Here is a 5,417-nt window from a genome sequence, read left to right as displayed (position 1 = left end):
CGCGGCGGCCTGGGGACCGGGCGTGCGAGCAGGTACGCGGGGCGGGGGTGGCCGCGGCCCGCCTTTCCCTGCCGAGACCCATCAGCCCGGCCCGGGGGGCACGGTCGTCCTGTGCGCCCGAACCCAGCCTGGGCCCACGGAGGCCGGGCCGCCAGAGGCCGAGGGGCGGGCGCTGGTCTTGGAGAGGTAAAGAGCAGCCCGTGCTCCCGCCGCAAGTGTCGGGGTTCCCTGAAGCTCCTTGGGGACCCCGGATTACTCGACAAGCAGCGTCGTGTGCCCTTCACAGGTCTGCGCAGGGTGAGGCTGTGGTGTGCAACTGGAGCGGGGGAGCCGGATGCGCGGGCGGGGCCGGGGTGCATCTGGCGATTGCGGGGTGCAGGAGTCCCCGGGGAGGCTGGGAACCCGCCTGCTGTGGTGCAGACCGGCTGGTGCCTAGCCCGAAACAGCTGCCACCGCTGCAGATAAGCGTGGTCTTTCCGTGCTCCGGCTCCTCCCCTGCACACACTGTCGTGAGCCCGGGCCCGCCCGACACCGTTAAGTGAGCGCGGCACCCTGCGCTATGCTCCGCGCCCTGCTTTGCCGCTGAGTTGACCTGGCGATCCTTCTTCCTCAGCCTCCCAGGTAGCTGCCGTGCACGGATTTTCTAAAGGTGCATGGGGATTTGTAGAGAGCCCCAAAGTATCTCCTGTTTACGCAAAAGGGCCGGGAGGGTTCCAGGTGGACGGTCTTTGGGTGGAGGGGGGCACTGAAAAGCAGTGGATGTCTGCACTGAGGTCTAGGTCGCCCGCACAGTGTCCCTGCCGTCCTCCTGCCTGGTTCTTGAGTGCCAGGACTTTGAGATTTGCTAGGGCAGCACTGGATAGTGGAGACCCTGGCTTTTGGACTTAAAAGTTCTCTGTAAATCCTAGTGCCATCCCAGGGTATTGAGACGGACAGGCAGACACAGGCCCTGCTCCACAGATGAAGGAAGGCCAAGGGATGGTGCCGCCCAGCTTTAGTTAAGCTTGGCTGGATATTCAAATTTAAGACAAGAAAGGTCAGGAAAGCAAAGTTTGTCTACCAGAGCACAGGGCAGGGTGGAGAGGGGTGTCCAGGTGGGTAGCTGGCAGCTGCTGTAGCTGAGTGGAGAAGAGGGGCCAGGGAAGGAGGGTGGGGTCAGCAAGACCTCAGGCCCTTGGGCTTGGGTAGCCAAGAGAAAATCCCTCCAGGAAAGAGGGCAAGTGAGGGGCGTGGTAGGTCCTGCTGGGTGGGGAGAAGCTATTGCTTGTGCGGTGCTGACATCAGAGGGCCAGGAAAGCGCATGGGCTGGTGGAGCCTGGAGTAAATCACTCTGGCCAGCTTTCTTTGCATGCGCTTTCTCCTTCTCTTGGTTTGTTTCCCAGTGATATATTGTGGTCTCCTTCAGGGAACTTTGTATGAAAATATGCTTAAGATCGTTTGTCATGGTTATCATTCTGTTCTGGGTGCTTTTGTTCATTACCAACACGAGCTAGCTGGTTCTTTCCGAAAGTCCTTGCTTGGGCTCTCGGTGACAGAAAGCCCAGGCACCAAGCATGTTAGTGTGGGGTGTTTGCGTGGCACCTCCTAAGTAGCGTCCCAGCGAGCAGTGGGTGGATTTCATCCTGGAGAAATCACTGATAGGTTCTTCTTTGTCCTGCATCAGGAGGACTTTGGGTCTTGCTTTTGCGGAAGATTTAACTCGTTGGCTTGCTTAGCAGGAGCTGGGTGCTGGAACAATAAACCAAGAGCCCTGGAGCAGTTTGAGCTTTCCAGGTGGCCACACTGGAGGGCTCACAAGGGGCTGGCACCCACTGCAGCCTCTTAGCGCCACTTGTGTGGGGCAGCCCCGCCGTGGCCCCTGCAGCCAGGGCAGAGTTATCCTGAGCCCAGCAGTCCCCATGGGAAGAAAGCTCCTTCCCTGTCATCGCAGCCTAGTCCTAACATTGTGCCTGCCCCGTGCACTGCAGGCTGTCTGTTCAGGTCCTATCCCTGAACCCCTTACTGCACAGTGGGCCAAGTGTGCACCACGAGGACAGGGAGGAGAGGACAGGGTGAGCAGGGGACAGTTGGTCAACGTGGGCTTCCCAAGGAGGAGAGCTTAGAATGGGCGTGGTGGTGCGCGCCTGTAATCCCAGCCCTTGGGAGGCTGTAAACAGGCGGATCACTACGAGTCCGATCTAGTAGTGAGATCCTGAACACCTTGTAGACCCTTCCCTAAAATACCAAGGAGGAGAGCTGGATGCCAAGCAGCAAGAGCAGGCATTGAAATGTCCATCCTCCAAGTGATGCTGCTGAGCTAGCTTCGGGGTCAGCTTCACTGAAAAGTTGTGATGGGCCAGGGTATAGGTCAGTGGCATGGCGCCTGCCTGCCAAGCACAAGGGCCTGAGTTTGATTCCAAGTGCCAAAAAAATCAGTGAGCTAGTGTGTTCCAATACCCTCGCGGCCAATCGAGAGTGCACATGGTACACGTTTCTGTGTGTAGCGTAGTCTCTGTGGTCCCTGCTTCCCTGTCATACGCTGTTCCGTAGTAATTATGCCAGTGGTTAAGTTAGCTTTGCCCTGCCTTGTTGCTAACAGAAAATAGGCTGGCGCAGAGGCTCTTCTGTTTGCACCTCCCTTTTGCCGTGACGAGACCACCACTAGGCCAGAAATGTGTTTCAGAGCTGCAAACCTGCATCGGGACAGCAGGGCCGCGTGTCCTGCAGGACCAGGCCACGATCTTCCTGTCAGTCCTGTCTCCCGCGGTCTCCAGCCAGGCTGCCCGTTCTGAGGCTCACAGGGAGCGGCTGCAGTCCCTGCCTCTGCCATCGCATGGTGTTCACCCGTGGGTCTGTCTCTCCCTCTGTGTGTGCTTGTTTTTCTTCGTTTCTTGCCGTCCTGGTGAGCACCGCAGCTGAACTGCTGTACCACCAAGCTCCCCTGGCCCCTTTTTCCTTCTCAAGAAAACCAGTCACATTGGGCTGACTGGACTGAGCCTACCCTTATGACTGCATGGCGGGGGCTGTGGGTAAAAGCAGAAACTGCCCTGCGCTACATCCCCAGCAGCTGTTCTTTTTATTTATTTATTTGTTGGGGGGCAGCTCAGCCCACCAGGGGGCGGGGCTGGCTGGCATGTGGTGCTGGGGGATTGAACCCCGGTCCCTGTGCTTTGCTAAGCTTGTTCTAAGTGGGTGCTTTAGACCACTGAGCCATCTCGCCAGCCCCCCAGCAGCTTTCTGTTTCATTTTGGGGGAAGGTCCTTGCTGAGTTGCCCAGGCGGGCCTCAGGCGTGCGGTCCTCCTGGCTCAGCCTCCAGAGTGCTGTCGTCACAGGCGCGCCACCGCACTCGACCACAGCCTCGTCTTAGCCAGGTCACATGTGCAGCAAGGACTCCTAGTGGATGAGTTCATATTCGCAGGTAGCAAAGGAAGGACCACAGCGTATCTTCGGGGAACACAGTTCTGCTCAGATATTGATAGCTTTTCTGGGCAACATAGGAGATAGGAAAGTTAAAAGAGGCCTTTATTAACTCCGAAGACAGAGGATCGCATCGAGGGCAGGTGGAGGTCCTCTGACCTGAGATGAAGAAGCTGGCCTTTATGGGCTTCTGCTGGGGTGGAGTTTGGGGTGGATGTTTAGGAACCCCTGCGGAGCTGACTGGGGCCTTCCCTGAGGCGGCGGGAAAGGCGAACAGAAGGTGCCCCCTGGGCTGGGTTGGAGAGGAGGGGGGAGGTGGTCCTGGGAAGATGAGCTGTTGTTCTTGACAGGTTCTGCCCTAGTATGAATTGCTGAAATCATCATGATGGCCACCAGTATGGCTGAATGCCTTAAAATAAAAGCCCGTCTTCCCAAGACCACCTCCCCCTTCTTCTCCAGCTCAGCCCAGGACATAATTTCCTTTCATCCTTCCCGCCGCCTCGGGGAAGACCTCTAATGAGTTTCTCAGGTATATCTAAACATGCCCTTCAGGGGCCAGGGAGATAGCTCAGTAGAACAAGCGCTTGCCTGGCAAGCGCAAAGGCCTGAGTTCAAGCCTTGGTTCCGCAAAAAAAAAAACAATGAACGTGCCCTTCAACCGCTCCCCTGGTAAAGGCCATAAAAGCCTCAGCCTCCCTCTTTCTAGTTGAGAGAGAAGTCCTCAGCCTTCCCCACATTCTTGTCTGTGTCCTCAAAGAAAATAAAGCCCCTTTCCCTTTTTCCTTCTGCCTGTTTCTCTGCTGCGCCGTTCACCTGAAAATACCTATCAGTTTTAAGGGCTTCAACCATCCATATTAGATGCCCATCATAATAATTCAGTAATTTACACATGGCTGACACTGACAAAGGTTCTACAATCTGAGGTACAGGATCTCAGGATAAATCCTGAGGGGATTTCACTGACCTTATCAGACCCAAAAGCTACAACTCTTGTTGCACAGGTCCTGCTTTACCTTGGTCTTAACCACCCAGCAGAAAAGTATAAAAACATAGTATAAGAAGTAAAGCCATGCTGTTATGTTGAGCTGTGGGGGACTCAGGTCAACAATTTCTGACATTGCCAGTCAAGCAGAAGACCCAATACTATTATGGGCTACTGGACTGTTTTAGACTATTTTTCTGAGTTTACACACCTATAATATTCAAATAACAAGAAGAATATATGCAGTGTATTATTTGTTGAAACTGTACTTCCGATTTGATTTGAAACTGTCTCATTGCTATCTGTTTATCAATAAAATTTTGAAAAAAATAAATAAATAAATTCGAAGCTCACAAAATAATAAATAAATAAATAAACAAAAAATAAATATTCAAATAACAGAACTTAACAACAAAAAGGGGATGCAGATGAATTTCCATTTCGTATCTGTGTATTCAAATGGTTAGGATAAATATATAGTTACATTCTCTAAATGAATAGAGTGATTTGTTCTAATGGTATTTGTAAATAGGGTATCATGTCTGCATCTTGTACAGCAATTAACCACTAGGAAGAATGTATGCAATGTGTTAATTATTGAAACTGTCATACCAGTTTGGTTTGAAACTGTCTCATTGCTATTTGTTGCTCAATAAATTTTTGGAAAAAAAAGAAAATAATAATAATAATAATTCAGTAATTTATACTAGGGCCAGAACCTGTCACGTATGACACAGGTCAAACTTCTGCACAGATACTGCCAGAAGTCCCTGTGAGTGGTGCGTTAATCAGGACTAGAAGAGTCCTTTCTAAAGCGTTTAACAAAAAGGAATGGAAAGTTCTGGATACTTTGTGAATCCCCTCAGATGTCAGCACAAACTACCATCTTCAGTATTAGAGTAGTGAATTCCTTTAAAGAAACGCTCTGCCCTTACAGACAGCGCCCGCGAGCAGAATGCCCCACAAGATTGGGTTCGTCGTGGTCAGCTCTTCTGGACACGAAGACGGCTTCAGTGCCCGGGAACTGATGATCCACGC

General features: G+C 52.6%; 1 protein-coding gene across 3 annotated transcripts in view; it reads left to right on the top strand.

Annotated features, from left to right (window-relative positions):
• Cep104 (centrosomal protein 104) overlaps nt 1-5,417 on the top strand; it is a 34,412-nt gene that overhangs the window by 7,833 nt on the left and 21,162 nt on the right. The gene's annotated exons all lie outside the window — the stretch shown is intronic.

Source organism: Octodon degus, unplaced genomic scaffold (genome assembly GCF_000260255.1).
Source record: "Octodon degus isolate 3935 unplaced genomic scaffold, OctDeg1.0 scaffold00113, whole genome shotgun sequence".
Taxonomy (NCBI): domain Eukaryota; kingdom Metazoa; phylum Chordata; class Mammalia; order Rodentia; family Octodontidae; genus Octodon; species Octodon degus.
Note: the sequence above shows the minus strand (reverse complement) of the source record. Positions and strands in the feature narration are given on the sequence as shown.